Consider the following 23697-nt stretch of genomic DNA (forward strand, 5'->3'; position numbering starts at 1 on the left):
CAATTATGGGGAATATTAATTCCTTCTCCAACGATGTCATTCTCGTAAAGTTTCGATATAATTGTGAAGCTTCCGTCACACAATGAGATAATTGCATCAAAAGTATTAAAAGTGCAGCTACAGTTTTATCTTCTTACATCGCAACCTCTTCCTTCACGCACAAAACACCACATACAAATCTCGTGGAGAATGATATCACAGCCGCGCGGGATTAGCCTAGCGGTCTGGGGCGCTGCAGTTGTGGACTGTTAAGCTGGTCCCGGCGGAGGTTCCAGTTCTCCCTCGGACATGGGTTTGTGTGTTTGTCCTTAGGATTATTTAGGTTAAGTAGTGTGTAAGCTTAGGGACTAATGACCTTAGCAGTTAATTCCCATAGGATTTAAAAAAAAATGATCTCTCAGCTCTCACAAACATTTTCACCTGCTGTCTGCAAACAATTGCGACATCTGCTCTCGCAAGACTCTCAGACACTTCAAAACTACTCGAAAGTAACTGTCAGGCAGTAGGCAGAAAGGAATGAAAAGACCTTAGCTGCTAGTAAGCATTGATTTATATCAATGAGGAAATTTAAAAAAATATGCTTCGAGTTGAGGTCTCCTACTTACTAGACAGACGTGCTCACCGTTTCGCCATTTTTATCTCGTATTTGTCGTTGCATTTGTTCTGGGCGGACGTCTTATGACACCCGTTTAAGTTCATCGTTGATCTATTTATTCAGTTTCTTCATTACACAGCGGCAGTTAACCCACTGACCGAACACGAAGAGCTACCGTGCCGGCAACCATCTTAACACAGTGCTCAATACAATTACACATGCTACTATAGCACGTATTTGGCCAGATCAAAATTCTCGACTTAACCACACACTGCTGATGTAGTGCCCCTGCTCAATATGCTCATTACTCGCGGCATCTCGCCGATTCCTGTTACGAGTTCGAGCTTGGTGTTCACCTGCTCTGAAGGGAATCATTGCCTATCGCCGCTTTGATTGTATATATGGTGTCTGTTTATCAAACATGTCCGAAAGAACATACACAACATACAGATGAGGCAGCAAGGCAGCAACTGTCAGCCGAAAACTCTCTCCTAGTGTAAACAGTTCTGCGAGTACTAAGTGTACCAAACCGTCTGAGAGCAAAAACCTCTCAGGTATATTCCAGCACTGAGCACTGCCCACTGCGAGAATGAAAGTCGCCTGGTATCGGTGCCAGCAGCTGACGCAGTAGGAAAATTATTAAGCGGAACAAGGGCGAATGGGGTGTTATTCTACCAGTGGGGACGTACAGGGGTTGGACAAAAATATAGAGTCGCAGCGAGATATGCATGCCCAAAGATAAATCCAGATGCTACCCAATCGTGCAGGTGGTGCTGTTGTATTTGATGATGAAAGGTAGCTGTGCGGCATCCTCAATATGTTGCAAGTGTCAGTCGTGGTCAGTATAGTGTTTTATGCATTTGTGGATGCATAATATCTGAGATAAGTAAATTCGAGCATGGGCATATTATTGATTCTCGTATGATGGGTGCTTCCGTAACCGAGAGAGCTGAATTGCTTGGTGTTCCAAGGCGCGCCGTACTGAAGATTTATATCGTATACGCGGTAATAGGAAAAATATCAGCCGCTAAATCACAACGCAGACGGAATTTTGTGTGGTGAGTCATCGTGACAAACTGTGATTGAACAGAATTTTGATGAAAAATGAGAGGACGTCAGCTGCTGAAGAACTGAATGTCACACCCCTTAACCCTGTCAACAGCAAAATAACACCAAGGGAGCTTCGTACTTTGGGAATTGCAGTGTGTGCTAGAATACCGAGCCACTCATCAATGATGGAAATGCTCGTAACAGAAAAATGTGGTGCCGAAGTCCTAAAACCTGGACTGTGGAGCAAAAAAAGGAAGTCATTTGGTTGGATGAGTCTTGCTTGGCACTGTTTCCAACTTATGACCGAGTTTATGTCTGGCGTATGCCGGCCCAGGTTTACTGTGTAGAGACTGCTTGCTTCCAAGAGTGAATCCTGGCGGGGGTTCGGTGATGATTTGGGCAGCCATATCACGGTATTCCAAGGGCTCTGTTGTTATTCTACAGGACCTTACGAGTCCCAAGAATTATGTCACAGTTTGGGTGATCAAATCCATCCTGAGGTAAACTATTTGTTCCCCAATGGTTATGCTGTGTTCCAAGACTACAGAGCTCCTGTTCCTGTAGCTCACATCGTATAGGACTGGTTTTGCGTACACCAGGACGAATTGTAGCGTCTAGCCTTAACACCACAGTTACCAGATCTCAATATCATTAAACCTTTACCGCCTACTGTGGAGAGAATCGTGCGTGTTCTCGGTCCACTTCCAGCACCGTTACCTGAACTTGTCACTAGTTTGCAGTAATAATGGTATGATATTCCCTTGGAATCCGTAGATCACTTGCATCTATCCAGAAGCTGTTTTGAATGCCAGCGCCTGGGCATTGAGTTAAACAGAGCTTGGATGACGTGTACTGGTACAGCTGCCCATGCAGCTTCAACACGATACCACAGTTCATCAAGAGTAGTGACTAGCGTATTGTGACTACCCAGTTGCTCGGTCGCCATTGACCAGAAGTTTTCAGTTGGTGAGAGATCTGGAGAAGGTGATGGCCAGGGCTGCAGTCGAACATTTTCTGTATCCAGATAGGCCCGTACAGGACCTGCAACATGCGGTCGTGCATTATCCTGCTGAAGTGTAGGGTTTCGCAGGGATCAAATGAAAGGTAGAGCCACGGGTCGCAACACATCTGAAATGTAACGTGCACTGCTCAAAGTGCCGTCAATGCGAACAAGAGGTGACCGAGACGTGTAACCAAAGGCACCCCTTACCATCAGGCCTGCTGATACACCAGTATGGCGATCACGAATACACGCTTCTAATGTGCGTTAACCGCGATGTCGCCAAACATGGATGCGACCATCATGATACTGTAAACAGAACCTGGATTCATTCGAAACACTGACGTTTTGCCATTCGTGCACCCAGGTCCGTAGTTGAGTACACCATCGCAGGCGCGCCTGTCTGTGACGCAGCGTCAAGGGGAACCGGAGCCATCGTCTCCGAGCTGATAGCCCATGCTGCTGCAAACGTCGTCGAACTGTTCGTGCAGAGGGTTGTTGTCTTGCAAAAGTCCCCATCTGTTGACTCAGGGATCGTGACTGCACGATCCGTTACAACCATGCGGATAAGATGCCTTTTATCTCGACTGCTAGTGATACGAGGCCGTTGGGATCCAGCACGGCGTTCCGTATTACCCTCCTCAACCCACCGATTCCATATTCCGCTAACAGTCGTTGGATCTCGACCTACGCGAGCAGCAATGTCGCGATACGATAAACCGCAATCGCGATAGGCTACAATCCGACCTTTACCTTGATGGTACACATTTATCCTCCTTACACGAGGCATCACAACAACGTTTCACCAGGCAACGCCAGTCGAATGCAGTTTGTGTATGAGAAATCAGTTGAAATCTTTCCTCATGTCAGCACGTTGTAGGTGTTTCCACCGGCGCCAACCTTGTGTGAATGCTCTGAAAAGCTAATCATTTGCATATCACAGCATCTGCTTTCTGTTGGTTAAATTTCACGTCTGTAGGACGTCATCTTCGCGGTGTAGCAATTTTAATGACTAGTAGTGTATTTGCCCAGCCTCTGAACACTGGCATACATGACATGTCGAAAACCGCAAAGCCGGTTGGTTGTTCGCTTCCTGTAGTCGTGAGCTTCTATATATAATGGTCGAAGAACTGTAAAAGGAGAGCAGGCGAAGAATTGTTGGAGGTCCACGTCTTATCACAGAACGTGGAGTTCGCAGGCTTGCCCACTCTGTAATGTAGAACAGGCAGCATTCTGTAGCAAATATGGAGACAGAGGACAATACTGTTACAGACACTAGTGGTTCGGTGCAAGCAGCTCAGAGCACATTGTTGAACATGGGGCTCTACATCAGACCAGCAGACGCACACTAAGTGTTGCCATGTTGATCCAATGATGAGTGCAGTTGCACGGAGTCATCCTGACTGGATCGTGAAACAGTGGAAACGTCTCCCCCAGGTAAATGTATCACTTTCAAGCAATTGCTCCTAACATTTAAAATTATATTGGACGTTAAAATACTTCTATTTTTCAGACGAACATTTCTTGTATTTGACAGTCAGTATTTTCTAAGGTCTTGACTTTTGCCGTTGTTTTGATACCCAAACGGAAAAACATAGCCACTAACTTTAGCTCCGATTCCCTTCTCTAGATCTCTCAACATCATCTGATTTTATTTGGTTACACTGTGTTGCTCATGTTTTATTTCTATTAATATTCTACTTTTGAAGGCACTATCCATCCCTAAAAATATGAACTTTCTGCATGGACAACTTCAGCTCAGCCTCTGCAAAGTTGATAATATTTTAAAAAATTGTTGTGATAAAATTTTCTAGAAAAATTACAGAGTCCGCTAGAAGCACCCGTTCTTATTGTATAAATTATAGGCGTTTATTTCACTTGTCAAACGAGTCCCAACAAAAATGAGATACTACGGTCTTATACAACCCGTACAACATCTACCAGCATTTACTGTAAGTCGTGCGCCAGTTATGGCACGTGTCTACACTCCTGGAAATGGAAAAAAGAACACATTGACACCGGTGTGTCAGACCCTCCATACTTGCTCCGGACACTGCGAGAGGGCTGTACAAGCAATGATCACACGCTCGGCACAGCGGACACACCAGGAACCGCGGTGTTGGCCGTCGAATGGTGCTAGCTGCGCAGCATTTGTGCACCGCCGCCGTCAGTGTCAGCCAGTTTGCCGTGGCATATGGGGCTCCATCGCAGTCTTTAACACTGGTAGCATGCCGCGACAGCGTGGGCGTGAACCGTATGTGCAGTTGACGGACTTTGAGCGAGGGCGTATAGTGGGCATGCGGGAGGCCGGGTGGACGTACCGCCGAATTGCTCAACATGTGGGGCGTGAGGTCTTCACAGTACATCGATGTTGTCGCCAGTGATCGGCGGAAGGTGCACGTGCCCGTCGACCTGGGACCGGACCGCAGCGACGCACGGATGCTCGCCAAGACCGTAGGATCCTACGCAGTGCCGTAGGGGACCGCACCGCCACTTCCCAGCAAATTAGGGACACTGTTGGTCCTGGGGTATCGGCGAGGACCATTCGCAACCGTCTCCATGAAGCTGGGCTACGATCCCGCACACCGTTAGGCCGTCTTCCGCTCACGCCCCAACATCGTGCAGCCCGCCTCCAGTGGTGTCGCGACAGGCGTGAATGGAGGGACGAATGGAGACGTGTCGTCTTCAGCGATGAGAGTCGCTTCTGCCTTGGTGCCAATGATGGTCGTATGCGTGTTTGGCGCCGTGCAGGTGAGTGCCATAATCAGGACTGCATACGACCGAGGCACACAGGTCCAACACCCGGCATCATGGTGTGGGGAGTGATCTCCTACACTGGCCGTACACCTCTGGTGATCGTCGAGGGGACACTGAATAGTGCACGGTACATCCAAACCGTCATCGAACCCATAGTTCTACCATTCCTAGACCGGCAAGGGAACTTGCTGTTCCAACAGGATAATGCACGTCCGCATGTATCCCGTGCCACCCAACGTGCTCTAGAAGGTGTAAGTCAACTACCCTGGCAAGCAAGATCTCCGGATCTGTCCCCCATTGAGCATGTTTGGGACTGGATGAAGCGTCGTCTCACGCGGTCTGCATTTCCAGCACGAACGCTGGTCCAACTGAGGCGCCAGGTGGAAATGGCATGGCAAGCCGTTCCACAGGACTACATCCAGCATCTCTACGATCGTCTCCATGGGAGAATAGCAGCCTGCATTGGATATACACTGTACTAGTGCCGACATTGTGCATGCTCTGTTGCCTGTGTCTATGTGCCTGTGGTTCTGTCAGTGTGATCATGTGATGTATCTGACCCCAGGAAAGTGTCAATAAAGTTTCCCCTTCCTGGGAAAATGAATTCACGGTGTTCTTATTTCAATTTCCAGGAGTGTATTTCCGCTACGCTACGAGTTACTAGCGGCTGCGTCTGCACGCTATGTTATCACTTCTTCATAGCAGCGGAGATGGCTGGTTTTCTAAGTGCTACGAGGAGTTAAATACTGCTGAGTTGCTACCGTACTGTATTTACGGGAGTCTGATGCCACAGTTTCGTGTTCTTCCGCTTACTCTTCTTATTTTGTCATGTCAAATTAGTGTGTCCCCCCGTGATGACTTGAAGTTGCTGATGGAACTTCCATCATCCATTCCATTTGATGATACCAGGATATGCGCCTTATAGAACGTTGGAAGACCGTATTGGTTTAATGGCTTAAAGTAATCTAGTCAAGTGAATACTTTTATATCGCTTTCACAGCAGGCATTATTAGTTTTTTTTAATTTAACGGCCCCTAATTCGTCTGTATGTTGTTGTAGATATAATCTGTAGATACGATTTATTATCATGAAGCCAATTTTACCATCATTCAGCAATAAACGAAATTAGCGGCTACAAGCAATCTCTACACTTTTTAAAAGATTTTACCCCGAAAATCTTTAAAAAAATTTTGGTGACCATCCCGTTATTCTTGTAGCAATAATTGTTTTCTGAACCTCGAGGTCATTTTCTAGACGCACGATTGTCACTTCCACCGATTGGGTCACTCCAAGTTGACTTTTGGGTTATAATGATGACTCATAATCTCATCTCGTTCAATCTCACACATAATTAACCATCCACACAGTGGTTGGTAGTATTCTGCTGTGTTGGTCTTCTCCTATTACTGAGAGCTTAAAATTCACAGTACTAAATGTCCGATATGCTGCTGAACGTACAGCTATGACGGACCGCCTCTTTTGGCACCCTCTATCACTAGCTCCAGGCAGCCATATAGTTTATAATTAAATTTTCCTCGAGACATTCAAATTTCATCTTTATCTACGTTATTGATGGAAGCTGAATAAATTAATTAAAGTTTGTGCCACGACCGCTACTTGAACCCGGGGCTCCTTGCTTATTAGATAGGAATGCTGAACATTACACCACCGCAGCACTACGGCCAACATGAGACTTAAATGACTCGAGGAAAATGTAATTACCAGATCTACACGATCCCCTGAGGTACAGGATTTCCCCATTACGTCCAACTCTGGGGTGCTATTCCAATGCCAGAGAGCCCTGTCAACAGTGAAGATTTAGGGGGAAAGTGAGCTGAAGATATGAATCGAAGTTTGTGTTAGGTAGGGCATTGGACTCGAGTAGTCCGTGCACCATTGTTGGCCATAGTGCTGCGGCAGGGTAATGGTCAGCATTCCTGCCTAGTAAGCATGGAGACCTGGGCTAAAGTCTCGGCCGTAGCACCAATTTTAATTCATTTATTCAGCTTCCATCATGATCGTAGATATATCGCTGTTACGCAACTATCGGTCTGTAAACGTCATTGATCTACAGGAGTTATCAATCACTTTTCATGTTATAATGGGATCAGAGGTATTTTATGTGTGAAATTTACTTGCACCATCTAGCAGTTTTCTTATTCGAATTGATAAAGCTAAGAATACTTGACTGGTAAACGATTGTGACTGTATTTCAGTTTAAGCTTACTGAACATGGACTGGTACCCTATTGTAGTCTCTTCGCCTCTTTCTGGAGCCCTGATAATGGTGCCTTATAGATTTGGTTCATTCAAAAAGTGCATCTATTACAGCAAATGCTCCCTCTATACAGGAGAAAGTCGCATTAACTTTAAGAGAAGGAATTCGAAGAATGGTTAACATGCCACGTATAAACCTATACTTCCTTTTATTGCCGTAATGAATAACGCGAGAGAAAATGCAATAATACACAAAGATCCCTTATTACTGTGTACCACCTACAGAGAATTTATAGCCGGAATTCCAGCTATGCAGTTGCTTGTCCTTTCTACGGAGCGCTGAAAAGTGGTTTCCCCATAGGCAAAAGTAGTGCATTTCGGATATAATTTGTCGTTCAAAGTCTGTGCGTTCCTTTGGCATTAGCGATTATTTCACTCTGTGCAAAATGGAACAGTAAATGAATATTGTTTATGAGCTACAAACTATGCATTTATTCTCCTGTTGGATATGACCAAATGTTTGTCTCTTCTTTCTAGAATACGCTTACTGTTCCACTGTTCCTCTTTTCGCTTGGTGTCTTCTTAATTACGGGTCAGATGAATTTTTAGGAGACAATTCCTCGAAAATAAAAAGACAACTATCTAGGCCTAGTAATTTTATTTTATTTATCTACCTGGTTAAATTGTCCAAATGAGCGAAATTTTCGTCGTGAGTCTTATTACCTATTAACCTGCTCTTTCATTGCAGTCTATGCTCAGATGTCTTACAGATTGGTCTCTATAAAAGCTATAAATGGACATTGGCTCCCTTTTGTACCTTCAAATTTCAAAGAGTGTAGTCAGTCCGTATTTTCAAAAGCTTTCTATAAATATACGTACGTTATAAACGCAGGTTTCCCTTTCTTAATCCTATCTTCTAATACAACTGGTAGGCTCAGTATTGCTTCGCGTATTCCTCCATTTCTCCGGAACCCCAACTAATCTTCCCCGAGGTTGGCTTCTATCAGTCTTTCCATTCTTATATAAAGGTTTCGAATCAATACTGTGTAACAAAGACTTATTAAAGTGATGGTTCGGTAGTATTTATACCTGTCAGCACCTGCTTTTTTTTGGGTTTTGAATTATTACAGTCTTGTACGAAATGTGCACTGAAATGCCACAAATTCGAGAAAGGGAAGCCTTCTAGCACTCTGTGTATTAGCCCTGATACACATGGAAACAAAATATTCCTTTTACATTTTTACTATAATTTATAGTAATGAAACTATCAGGAGTATATTGTATGTCGAAACTTGATAAGCAGTGAACCCTCCTGCAATTGTAGCATAAAATGTATTTAAAACTTAGGTTCACCTTCACTCCAACATATTAATTTCTCGCATAAATCACTGAAAATGAATTTCCCTGAGTGTCACAACAAAACTGCTCTTCATTGTGAGAGGATCACACTACGGAACTCAAATTCTCTGAAAATTATTGCACGAATGATCAGGTGTGAGATACGTCTGGCCGAGGGAAGTGACACAGTGCGTATGGCATTATTAAAGCATTCTGTACAAGCGGGATTCAAACCCGTACATCTATCCAAATGTCGACTTTTCTCGTTGTTTGCCAAAATCAGTTAATGGTGCATGCCAGGATGATTCTTTCGTATGGAGAAGACTGGTTTATTTTCCCAATCTTGTTCTATCTGAGCTCGTACTCCGACTCTAATGGCATCCTCGTCAGTGGAGAATAATGTTCCAACGTTGGATTGTTTTTACCTCGGCAACAAATGTCTCCCTTGTAAGTAGCACAAAATTTCAAACTTCAGCAGGAGTAATGTACACAGCGTGAGTTACTAGCTACTTCCACCTAGAGTAGCTCCGAAAATGTGATTTTAGCTGAAACGTTTGTGGGACAAATGTTGCATGGGACTACGGGGCCCGCAATATAACGTTGGTTTTTTGTTGCTAGGTGGGATCGCGTCAGAGATATGAGGATCTACTTTGCTTTTTCTTAAAGTGGGATGCTATAGCGGCTATCTAGACGAATCACATGATGTGTAACACTAAGCCTTTGAAGGTCAAAAAGATGGCAAAAACGTCCATTTACAGAAGGTGGTCGAAGTGATGACAATTGCTATCAATGCAGTGCTGCAATCTTCTCATCATGGATTGAGTGGTATTCCTTATCACTTCGGCATTTATCGAAGCACATGCTCTGACAATACTCGCTCGTATATCGTGCAAATAGTAAATATTCTCCGAATACGGTGTATCCATCTAACCTGCCATTGACATGTAAAAACCATACGACGGTTTCGCAATACAACACTAATAGGAACGGTAACACTAGTATTGTCGAGTAAAGCGAATGTAAATGATATATTAAAATGGCTCTGAGCACTATGGGACTTAACAGCTATGATCATCAGAAGCCTAGAACTTAGAAGTACTTAAACCTAACCAACCTAAGGACAGCACACAACACCCAGTCATCACGAGGCAGAGAAAATCCCTGACCCCGCCGGGAATCGAACCCGGTAACCCGGGCGTGGGAAGCGAGAACGCTACCGCACGACCACGAGCTGCGGACAATGATATATTCCTTTGAAGAACAAGTCGATATGCTTCTCATTTACAGAGAATGCCAACGAAATTCATCTGAAAGATATCCTCAACGTACTCACCCTACACGTCGTACGTTTAAATACGTGTATGATAAATTGAGAACAACTGGATATTTAACGTATCGGAAAGATACTATGGTTCGAGATCCTTGTGTTAGTTCGCGTCAAATCGCAAATGAATCTGGCATGAGCCGGAGAAGTGTTGTTCGTGTTCTGCATTGCCATAAATATCATCTTTACCATATCAGTATTCACGGAGAATTTACTGGCACGGATTGTAGGCGTCGCATTGAATACTGTCGATGGGCTCAACTTCAGATTCAGAGGGATGACACCCTTATTAATTTTATTTACTGACGAGGCTACATTCACAAACCGCGGAAATGTTAATTTGCATAACATGCATTATTGGGCAACTCAAAATCCATGTTGGCTCCGGCAAGCCAACACCGTGCTCGGTGAATGTATGGTGTGGTATTCTGGAGGTCAGCATTATAGGCCCCTGTTTCACAAAAAGAAATCTTAATGGTAGGAAGTACACCACATTCCTGCAAGAAACATTAGGTCTGTTATTAGAAGAAATACCTTTGGGAACAAGGAACAGAATGTGGTATTAACACTAAGGGCATCCGGCACATTTATCGCAGATAAGTATGAAGATAGTAACTGTTCTCGAAATAACAGATACCATTGATGATCTAGAAAAAGTCGTCGTTGGATTGGACGCGTAGGAGATATGTCATGGCCGCCTCTTTCGCTAGACTTGACGCCTCTGTATTTTTTCTTGTGAGGATTCGTAAAAGCCATTGTTTATAAAGACGTTCCAACTACACGTGTCAGAAAGTGTGCTTCGATAAGAGCGGATGTGGTAAGGGATACGACTCAATCCACGATAAGAAGATCGCAGCACTGCATTGATAACAATGGTCATCACTTCGAACACGTTCTGCAAATGGACGTTTTGACCACCTTTTTGACCTTCGTTGACCTTCAAAGACATTACTTTTACACATCATTGGATTCGACTCGATAGCCACTATCAGAAAATAAGTACCAAACTATATCATCCCATTAAAACAAAAGTTGACTTTCACATCTCTGACGCTACCCCACCTAGCAACAAAAAACCTACGCCATATTATGGCCCCCGTTGTTCCATGCAACATCTGGCCCACAATCTTTTCAGCTACAATCATACTTTCGGAATTATTCTGGGTGGCAATAGTTAGTGACCCACCCTGTATAACTCACATTAATATACAGAGTGTTCGAGTATTTATTTTTAAACCATCAAGACGTCCACATAACTGAATTTTTTACATCCAGAAATACTGTTTCCTTTCATTTGAGATGACAAAGCTGATCGTTGTCATCTCCTCCATCTGTCCACCTACGCAGAAACTAATAACAACAACTTATCTGCCCCTCAGATCCACTGACTTCTGTCTGGAGAAATTTCACCTAACGCTAAATTATATATGTTATTTTGGAGGCATGTTCAACATTCTTCATCCTATTATCAGGATATTTGTAACATGCCATAGGAAGGTTACTGATTTTTATCAGATTCGGTATCCTATATTTTACAAGGATGAAGAACTTTCGATCCAGACTCAGATCAGGAGAATAATTTTACTGTCGCTGTCATTAAGACGAGCACTAGAACTGGTGGAATTTTGGGAAGACGGGCAGCTTCATGCAAACAGAAAGCAGCTGCTCAAAAGCGATGGCATGATCCTCGGAAGATCTTTCCCTACATGCTTTGACGGGGTTTCAGGGTTTGTTTTTGTTCGAATTAATCGCTACTTTCCTGTTTTTTAGTTGCAAAAACTGAGTTACAAGTTGGTCTGCGAAGCGGTAACAACGAGTTAATTGTACAACTTAGCTGTAGAGCTGGTTGGTCCCAACGAGAATGCCCGTGCTGGCAAACAAGCGAGCGATCCTGCAGTAACAAAGGTGATTAGCTGAGTGGCTTCACATGTTCATCAAATTTAAGGAGTGTTTCTTCATTCATGAAACAGGGGCGTCGATCAAGGTACTTCGTGAAAGGAGGACACACCTCCATCCGGATACTGAAATAATAATTAAATCAAGACCCTAAGCTGTCGACAGGCGTTGATATCCATCACCGGGTATAGTTAAAAATGTGTGCTCCGACCGGGAATCGAACGCAGAATCTCCTGCTTATACGGCAGATGCTCTAACCATCTGAGCCACCGAGGGTACAGGGGATGGTGCGACTGCAGGGATTTATCCCTTGCACGCTTTTCGCGAGACCCACATTCCCAACTTTAATGTCCACTCACTACATTCGTAGTGCCCCTGCTTATTACACTCATTACTTGCGGCAGACAATCTTACCGAGTCCCGTAAGAGTTAGGTCAATGCTTGCACATCCAGCACAGAAGAAGAAGGTCAATGGCCGGTTACCCTTAACTACATGAAGATGGTATCTGTTCTTTCGGACATGTGTAGCGTGGCATATCTCACCTAGTGTCATTACTAGGTGACAGCTTTGTGTTGAATGAGAGAGTTGACAACCAGTAGGTTACAAAAATGACTTGGCGTGGTCCACGTTAAAAGGTATAAATGATGATGTTTCCTAAAAGACGTATTCATTTATCCACCATGTATTTAGTAACGCACAAGCAATATTTTACTTACTGCCTGTCAAATTCGGTTGGAGGCAAATACTGGGTGCTACTTGGACCTTAAACGGAGACCTTAAGCGTTTTATTTTTCAGTCTGATTATCGGTTCTTAGTATTTTCATGAATGTGAGGTTGCTTCAGGGCAGGAACAGTATTACGAGGTGTGTGACCTTTATACTGTAAATTATTTTGGTGAACAGTTTTCAACAATTTCTTAACCAGAATGAAAAATATTCCTGGTATAGCACAAAAAGGCGAATATATACTGGACAGAGTTTGAGATGTAAAATAAGGGAACTGGTTTTTCGACCTGACCTGGCAGCATCAAATACATATGAATCAAAATATTTTGACACAGTCGCCGAGCGGCCGAGCGGTTCTAGTCTGGAACCGCGAGACCGCTACGGTCGCAGGTTCGAATCCTGCCTCGGGCATGGGTGTGTGTTATGTCTTTAGGTTAGTTAGGTTTAAGTAGTTCTAAGTTATAGGGTACTGATGACCTCAGAAGTTAAGTCCCATAGTGCTCAGAGCCATTTGAACCATTTTTGAAAGTCTCGTTTCTTTACTTCTTAATATTAGTACCCATGCCCTCTAATATAATGTACGTGACATTTAACGTAACATGATACACAACAATTTTATCGCATAGGGACAAACCTATCCTCAGAAATTTCATCGCGGCAGAAAAACTATTTTAGCTGTTACAGCTCTTCAGCCATATGATATTATATATTGTTTACTACAACTAGCGAATCTTCTGGATTTTCAGCATAGGATCAGGACTACAGCGTTGTACAGTTGTCCCAAAACCTTGAAGCTACGAGAAGGGTTAACTCGTGAAAAAGCGCGAATGTGTCAAGACAGAGTTTTGTTGTCTCGGGCAACGACTGACCGGTATAGAGTTTTTCATTGTCTTTAGAATCATGGTGCTTATATCATGGCAACGGATAAAGCTTTCACAAAACATCAGGACGAACATTAATTACATTAATCGTGTACCTTCTTGTATTATCTGAACCCCTTCGGGGCGTGTACAAAATATCCATAAAGATGTTTTTAACACGTAAAATCCGAATGAAGCTGGCTTTCTGAAAGCATTGTACCAATGCATTTTTAATTATTTTAAGCTCTTTAAACCGTTCCCAGCATTCAATGCAAGTATGAATGAGTTTTGCGAGCTACATTCAGCGTGGCTTTAAATCATCGCTTCTCGTCAGGGATCAAAGATTATTGGACACAAAAATTTCTGTTGTGTTTGTCCATTTATCTGCCTTAGTGAAAAGTTAGAACTGATTTGTACAAGCCTAAAATAGAGAAGAGGAACACATCAAAAAACTCCCAGAAAAATGTGTTATTAGCACGTATTTGCGTCTAAAATCGAACGGTGCTCGTACAAATTGTGCCATTAGTTAAGCGTTAATTTTAGCCCAGTTAACTTCTTTTGAAAAATTAATTAATCAGTTCGCACAGTTTCCATGGGGGCCATTTCCGGTTTGTTGTCCAAGCTTTGCTTAATAGAATATAGCTACAGTAAGACAGATGTTCAAATGGTTATAAAAATGGCCGCTAGTTCGGGCTTAACCAGATCTCAGCCTAAACAGGAATCAAGCACCAAGACCCCCTTCGCCGTCCCCAACCATCAAATAGAGATTCTGGACGTGTGCTTCTCAAACACATTTGTTACAGCTCTTCCGTGCTGTAACGATAAAACGTCAGAATTATCGACCAAAAAACTGCTGCAACTATTCATCCTTTATTGTCAAGACTATGTTTGATCGAATTATCTTTTCCTGTAGACAAAATTTACCATTACAACTAACGCTTAGTCGTTAAGAAAATGACTTGTGAAATTCACAAAACGAAAGATGAGGAGTGTTACAAAGCAACAGTTTGCTTCACCTGTGCGAATATATATTTTATTCAGTCCTTACATGATATTAAGAGCAACTTTTACTCTTGAATAATTTGTAGCATATTCTTCGAAAAATCGGTTTTTTATTTTTACTTCGTGAATTTATAAATAAACTATGTTCGTGTACGTACTATTTAAGACGGGCTCTTGAATAAGTTTAAAGTATCTGTTAGGACATAATACGTCTTAGGTCTCCTTCTTAGTTTGACGTTTTTAATAACAAAATGCTACTACGCGGAGAAACTAATGACAATCTCTCCTTACGCTCTTACTTACGATTCAGTGTTACATTTTAAGAGTATGTAGTGCTCTGAACATATCCTACAACAGCTTCTGCAGAAACTTCAGCGAAAAATGAAAGTAAGCTCTATTTATTGTAACTGTCATTTCCTATTTAGGCTCGGAACGAAAAGCGAAGTCTGAGTAACAGGAGCAGCATCAAAGTGTGATGGTTAACTACTATCATTATGGTACGGTACTGTTAAGCGTAGGCAGTACAACGAATTAGCGGCAAACAAATATTACTAACATGCAACGAAAACAAGTTCCAAAAAATTGGTATATATTCTAAAAATCTTTAAGTTGATTCAGTGCTTGGTGCTATAAAGGGCGTGTGAAACTTCACAGTCTGTATATAATCAGAATAAGAAAAGACGAGTATTCTACGTAATCGCCACAAGAAATAGAACCTACCTGAGGGAGATTAAAATCTTTTGCCGTCTTGTACGAGAAAAAAAAGCAATATGGGGCGAAAACTGCACCGTAATCCCGACGCAATGTAGGTTTCAGCTGGGAATAGCCAGAAGTGTCTACAGTTAAATAATTCACGCTATTACGCCGGAAGGAGAGGCCGAGTTTATCTGGCTAATCTTCTACAAAATTAACAGTCTTGTACTTCTTTAATCATTCACGTATTATCAGAAGGAATCGCCGGGAGCGAGCTGTGTGAAAATGAACAATCGATTTCGTACCTACTATGCGTGGCAGATGCGACAAAGAAAAATGAATGCGAATGTATTTCGTCGCTTTCTAACTCTGCAGTTATTTTTACTTTAAGAAGTAGAGGTTGCTGCTGCATTGATAATTTTTCAGTAATTCGTTGACTAAGAAACAAAGTCGTGACTCTGATGGAAGGAAATTGTGAAATCTAGAAATCTTACACATTTTCGGATAATGCGAACAACAACAGTTGCTTGTAATGCCCGACACTAATTTAGCTGGGGCAGCTGTTCAGCTGGTTTATGTAGTTACTCATTTGACTCATTCTGAAAGTTTCGACATAATTTTTGATGCACGATTTCCTTTCTATATGACACTTCAAGACAGAAAAATGCTTTTGATAGAAAACTGTAGCTAATGAAGATTTCACATAAATATAGAGTGGATCCTGTACTAATGTGGTTGCCGTTTACTTTCTATTTTGGATCTTTGGTTAGTGTCTTCTTGCTGATATCCAACACATTAATACTTTATTTTCGTTTAGTAACACATGTGACTGTTTAAAAAACGTAAAATATATCAACAATGCCATAAAAAGGGGTGATGTTTTATACAATGTTCCTACTTAAACACATTTTCTAAAGATGGATAATTGTTTTGTTACTTAAGTATATAACTCATTTTTGTCTGGTTTAGTTGTTCTAAAGACATTATTCCCATTGTATTCAATTTCATTTTGCAATTGATTTTTCTTAATATTCACGAAAAATATCTACCGGCATTCTGACAAGGAATTAATGTCGTGTATAGTGGCATTAACTTAAGAAATTAAAATTATGTGAAGTAAAATGTGTAGTAACAGCTAAAGGCTTAAGAACTGTCGAAGTAGAATCATCCTTTTACAAGGAGGAAGTTGAAACTTTAGTTCTCTCGATAATGGATGAACTCTAACTTCAGGATTAAATGAAAAGAACGTAAATGAGCAGAAGTATTTCTTAAGATACTACCTAGCAGTTACCGGAAATTCCTTAGTAATATCGCGAGTTACATAAATCACTTTGAATACTCTAATCCCCCTCTCCCAAAATACGAGCCCAGTAAACCATTGTGCAATCCTGCGTACGAACTAACATCTTTTACAGCTTTGCTTGCTGATGACAAAGAACCATGGTCCAGGAACATTTGATATGAATCGTATAGCTGATAATAAAAATAGGAGTATTTCATATTTATCTAACCTTAAAAGTCCAAGAAGACATAAGATCACTTGAGAAAAATTATGAGAATTCACGGGAACACCTTCAGCCTTTTCAAAGAGATGCAAACACATGGCCATTAATTCTTGCTTGCAGGCTTTCGCAGTACCAATATAGCAAAACCCCGTTTGTTAATGGTACAGATCAGTCTACCAGACTGTTGCCTCTGCAGGTATTGAAAAGACTACTGCTCCTTCAGCAACGACAGATACCCATATGATACGTTTGCTGCTACCTTACAGCTACCTAAGTTATATAATCACGAACGCCAAATCGAAGCAGCGAGATAAATGAATGGTTTTTGGTAAGGAGAGGGGTACCTCGCACACACAGGTTAATATAACGTATCAAATACTGCTTCTGTGTACGGGAAGTGGGAGCGGCATTTCATTTCCTAGCTCACCCTCACTACCGACTGTAATATTACAAAATAACATAAGTTGTTATGAGGGCAGTCCCTTGCTTTCCGGATATCGTGACGAGTGCAGATCATGTCGCTCGTGTTGGGCGAACCTAAATGGCGAACTAGGCTGAAATGGTAGTTTAATTAACATTGCCAACTGAGATGTAAAAACTCGCGTAGAAAGTGACATTTAATGGTGAACGAATGTTTGATTTTATGGTGGTAATAATTGTAGCATTAGACTTTATTAGATAACGGTGAACAAAGCTCGCGCTGCGCCACTGTATCATTGCACATCACTGTGATGGAAAGTAGGGCTATACCAGCTTTCTTGCCACACGATATTCTCAGTACTGTTTAGACAATCGCTGATGGCCTTACAACTGCGACTGATTATCTAAATATGACAGGAGAGATGAATCCTTCATGAACGTGCCAAGTAGCACTTAAATATCCTGGCGTCTAATGAGTAAAATCCCATATAGAAGAGTATTTTAACAGGCTTCGTTAAATGGGTATGTTTAATGTTCGCGTCTGTATTTAACTTCCCAAGGGTTTCGGGAGCTGATAGAGAGGTGCTGTGAAAGCCGTTACCCTGGATTAATGGCTTCCGTGGAGGCTCCTTGGATTCTGATGTTACAGACATATTACTCTGATGAAAGTATGACACTTACACGTACCGACTTAACTGGCGGTCACAGGGTCTCAACAACATAGTCTGCTTTTAACAGACGATATTGATACTTGTTTATAGGCCCAGCAACCTCTTCCTTGGTTTATTATTCAATTCACGTTTTACGAATGTGACACAAGAAAGAGCACAACGTCGGAGGAGCTCGTACGCTGATAAAAGGCTGGTGAGTTTCACAGATTACAGTGTCGCTCAGCTCGGAGACCCGTCCAACACAACATGTGGTTGCGAGTCAAGAGTGATACTGTCCGTGCCTGTAACACTTCTATACGAGGGTTGCTGCATGATTGTGGTAAATTTCAATGAAACAATGTAACATTTTTGTTTTGCCTTCCTGGTTGGTAAGGATGATTATTCCAAGGGTAGTATTAAGAACTTCAGCAACATACAGTGTACATTTCATTGTTCGCAGCCATCTGAATTGATCAGTGTATCGCCTGTGATTAAAAATGGAGGAAACTGCCTTTCTTGCTGTTATCAAAAATTTTCATTTGAAGGGTTAGACTACTACACAAATAAAAACAGAATTGGTCGGAGTTTTTTTGACTCTGTGCCATCTCTGGAGACTGTTTACTTTTGGATTAATGAGTTGATAGTGGTGGATCAGGCACCGAAGACGAAGTGCGCTCCGGCTGTCCAATTGAGGTCGCTACAAATGAAGCAACTGACTGAATCCAAGGCATGGTAATGAAAGATAGACGAATAAAAAGCCGTGACATTTCGGAGACTGTAGTCATCTCAAATGAGCGAGTGCATAATGTCCTGAACCGAGAATTGGCTACGGAATTTTGGAAATTTGTGGTAAGACTTTATGGGATCAAACTGCTGAGGTCATCGGTCCCCAAGCTTACACACTACTTAATCTAACTTAAACTAACTTACGTTAAGGACAACACACACATTCATTTCCGAGGGAGAACTCGAACCTCCGACGGGGGGAGCAGCGCGAGCCGTGACAAGACGCCCTAGACCGTGCGGCTAATTGGCTATGAAGAAGCCTTGTACGAGGTGGATACGGCGTCTGATCACAGTAGACCAAGAGCGCACCTTGCGCAATATATTAACACAATGTCTGGCGATGTTTAACCGCAATCCGCAAGGTATTTTTCAGTAATTTGTGACTGTCGATGAAACCTGGATCCAATATTACACACCGGAGTCCAAACAGCATGCAAAACAACGGACAAAGGCCGGTGCAAATTCACTAAAGAAGGCAAAGACCATCTTGTCAACTGATGAGGTGATGGCCATTATTTCTTGGGATTTCTAAGGGATAATCCTCATTGATTACTTGGAAAAAGACAGAACCATAACTGGACCCTATTATGCTTCACTGTTGGATTGTTTGAAAGTTGCGTTGGCTGAAAAAAGACCAAGGTTGGCACGCAAAAAAGTGCTCTTCCACCAGGATAATCCACCATCACTGAACCAAGTGTATGTAACCCAGAGGAGACTATGCCGAGAAGTAAAGTGAGTTGTTTACGAAAGTAACTTTTTTTACCAGAATTATCAAACCACCCTCCTATAGAGACGTATTGTGCATTGACACAGCTTGTAGAAATCGCCCCAAAATTTGTAAATAAGTGTAAAGAAATGGTAATAAGGGCGCAAAAGAATACGACAATAGCTACAATTTATCTTAGCCACTGTATATTACTAAAAGGCTAACCCAGTCACTCAAATCCAGTTCCACGTTGCCTAACTACCGGCATTTAGGGGCAATGCAAATTCAGTTTTCATTACTTCCTAGAATTACTGAGCGAATCCAAAAATTTTGAATTCTGTCATAATTTACTTAACAAGAGTTAAAATCCTATATTGCAATTTGAACACAGTAAGTATTAAAACTGGAAACTGCATACACGTATTGAGGCACCGTAACTGATGGTGTACAAATTACCAGGCTTACATTCATTCTGCATTCAGAATAAGACTACAGAGCGACTTCCAACGAACGTTACACAATTTCATGCCTTTTTACGTCTTCTCCTCGCTGATACCTCTCACAAATTACTGAAAGCAGAAACGTTTATCGCTTACTGTTGTTTCGCTGTTCAAGTACTAGAACTCCAGCATCAGGCATCATGTCTCAATTTATTACTTCTTTATTACTGATTATACTCGCAACAAATTTTACAGACAGTATCCACATATACCACAGGATGTACTTAGAATGTTATATCATTGTACGACAAGTAGTTCAGGAGATATGACGTGATAAACGTTGAGACATGTGAAGCGTTAACTTGCCTTAAAATGGGCACATATTGTCTGCACTATACTCATCCAGTGTCTGATAATGGGTGCACTTAGCGTCTTCCAACAAAGATTAAACAAAATTTCAAACCATTTCTAAACTCTTTCTCGCAGTCACACAAAGCTGTTTTACACAAGAGAGTTTGATTATTTAAAACATCAGGGATGGCTATATCTACAGGGTATTTCACATTTCATATTACATACTTCTAGCGTTTTTAGATGGGGCTTAGTCATGTCCGGAAACGTCATCTAGCGACGCTACAAAGCGTCAGAACTGTGGGTGCCTGGGCCTGTAAATATTCACCGAAGCGGCAAAGAAACTGGTAGAGGCTTGCATATTCAAATACAGAGATGCGTAAAACAGGCAGGATACGGCGCTGCGGTCGGCAACGCCTGTAGTGAGACAACAAGTGTCTGTCGCAGTTGTTAGATCGGTTACTCCTGCTACAATGGCATGTTATCAAGATTTAAGTGAGTTTGAACGTGCTGTTATAGTCGGCGCACGAGCAATGGGACATAGCGTCTCTCAGTTAGAGATGAAGTGGGGATTTTCCTGTACGACCATTTTACGACTGTACCGTAAACATCCCGAATCCGATAAAACATCAGATTTCCGACACTGCTGCGGCCGGAAAAAGATACGGCAAGAACAAGACCAACGACGACAGACGATAATCGTTCAACGTGACAAGAGTGAAACCCTTCCACAAATTGCTGTAGATTTCAATGCCGGGCCATCAACAAGTGTCAGCATGCGGACCATTCAAAGCAACATATGGGCTTTCGGAGCTGATGGCCCACTCGTGTACCCTTGATGACTGCAAGATTCAAAACTTTACGCCTCGCCTGGGCACGTCAACACTGACAATGGACTGTTGATGACTGGAAACATGTTCCCTGGTCAGACGAGTCTCGATTCAAATTCTATCGGGCGGGCGGAAGAGTACGGTTGTGGACACAACCTCACGAATCTATAGATTGTTCAAGTTGGTGCAGTCCCTGTAATGGTGTGGGGCGTGTGCAGTTGGAATATTATGGGACCCCTGATACATCTAGATACGACTCTGACAGATGACACGCACGTACGCATCCTGTGTCATCACCTGCATCCATTCATGTCCACTGTGCATTGCAACTTGGGCAATTCCAACAGGGTAATGAGACACCCCCCACATCCAGAATTACTACAGAGAGGCTCCAGGAACACTCTTCTGAGTTTAAACACTTCCGCTGGCCACCGAACTCCCCAGACATGAGCGTTATTGAGCATATCTGGGATCCTTGTAACGTTCTGTTCAGAAGAGATCTCCAAGCCCTCATACTCTTACGGATTTATGGAAAGTCCTGTAGGATTCATGGTGTCAGTTCTCTTCCAGCACTAATTCAGACATTAGCTGAGTCGATGCCACGTCGTGTTGCGCCACTTATGCGTGCTTGCGAGTGTCCTTCACGGTATTAAGCAGGTGTACCAGTTTCTTTGGCTCTTCAGTGTGTGTGTACACAGGATGATTCTATGATATGTTAAAAAATTTTCAAGGATTGTGAAGAACGATAAATATATTATATGAGGAAACGGCCGGCCGGTGTGGCCGTGCGGTTCTAGGCGCTGCAGTGTGCAACCGCGAGATCGCTACGGTCGCAGGTTCGAATCCTGCCTCAGGCATGGATGTGTGTGGTGTCCTTAGGTTAGTTAAGTTTAACTAGTTCTAAGTTCTAGGGGACTAATGACCTCAGATGTTGAATCCCATAGTGCTCAGAGCCATTTGAACCATTTTTGAGGTAAAGGTTGCTGTACCAAAAACGAACGAGTCGAAAGTTATAAGCGAGAACCGTTCTGATACCTCTGACAGTGGAATACATATTGTAAGTAGCCTGTTTATGTGTTTTTATGTTGGCAGCGCGATAGACTGCATTAATAACTCTTACACCGCTGTGCGCCCTCTGTAAGAAACTCTGCGTGGCTGGTCGGACTCGTTGGAAGTGATGGAAGTTGGAGGTGAACAGCCAGCAGTGATGTAGGTTAGAACTATAGTTAGCAGTGATGGCGCTTAGAGGTCTGAAGTGTTAGCGCCAGCGGACGGTCTGGACATGTGTCCGTCATGGTAATTTAATTTTGTTGATGATTATATAATTTTTGGAACGGGATGTCACGGACGATTATATATATTTTTGAACTGGATGTCACATTACTAAGGTAAAATTTGCTAAATACATTGTTTGCTCTGCAACGAAATCTTTCCTTTGCTAAACACATGCCTATTAGTAGCTAGAGCCTACAGTAGTTAGAATCTTTAATTTAGTTGGCAGTATTGGTGCTTGCTGTATCGCTGTAATTCGTGGAATGAAGATTTTCTGTGAGGTAAGTGGCTTATGAAATGTATGGGTTCTTCTAATTTGTGTTAATTATCTGAGCAGTCAAATTGGGTATCTTTGTATATTGTGGGTCATAAATGAATAGAATAACTTTGAGCTGTATTTGCCAGGGAAAATTCTGTAGGACAATGTTGAAATGATAAAGACAAGCAAAGAGACAATACATTCAGTTTCACTCAGCACTTTAAGAACACTGAGTAAGCATTCCGCAGTTTAAGGAAAAAAAAATTGTAAAATAAAGAACTGTTGTTGTTAAGATTGCAGGGTAGGCAATTTTCAGAGTTGACGGTACGGACCAAAACAACGGAGAAATGTCCACTCAACATGGGCTCGAAAATGCATACCTTAAAAACTATAGGCATTTGTTCAATAGAGGATGTGTGTCTCACATTAGCGAAGATGAGCAAGTGCTCACAGCACCACAGGTATACATTTTAGAGCTTATGTTGACTGGGCATTTCTTCGTTATTTTGGTCCATACTACCACCTCTGTAAGTTGCCTATCCCACAATCTTAGCAACAACCGCACCAGTATACGTATTGCTCTGTCAGTCGTATCAGATAGGTTTCCGCTTATAACTCTCGACTCGTTCGTTTCGGTACACGGTCTCTTGCCTCTAACTGATGAACGTACCCTCCTCCATCATCCTAGAAAGTTTGTAACTGAATCAATGTACCACCCTGTATATATACAGTCATTTACAAGTACCGGCGCCTATAATTTTAACGCTCTTTAGCGTCGTTGGATGACGTTTCTGGAGGTGGGTTCCTGTGTAAACATGTGATCTATTAAGCCCCCTCTACAACATCCACAAGTGTTTAAAATGAACTATTAAACACCCTATATATTAGAACTGCATAATAATTCCAAAGTGAAGAAAATTATATGAAGATTCAAATGCGGGATTGTGACAATAGTTTTCCGTCTCTGCCCCAAATTATAGACATGTCCACCAACTTGTACACTGTTCTGTTTTGGATGCAA

At 42.3% G+C, this 23697-nt stretch overlaps 1 protein-coding gene across 1 annotated transcript in view; it reads right to left on the bottom strand.

The window, feature by feature from the left end:
• Positions 1 to 23697, bottom strand: part of LOC126354187 (potassium voltage-gated channel subfamily KQT member 4) — a 969743-nt gene that overhangs the window by 491377 nt on the left and 454669 nt on the right. The window lies entirely within an intron of this gene.

This window comes from Schistocerca gregaria, chromosome 3 (genome assembly GCF_023897955.1).
Source record: "Schistocerca gregaria isolate iqSchGreg1 chromosome 3, iqSchGreg1.2, whole genome shotgun sequence".
NCBI lineage: Eukaryota > Metazoa > Arthropoda > Insecta > Orthoptera > Acrididae > Schistocerca > Schistocerca gregaria.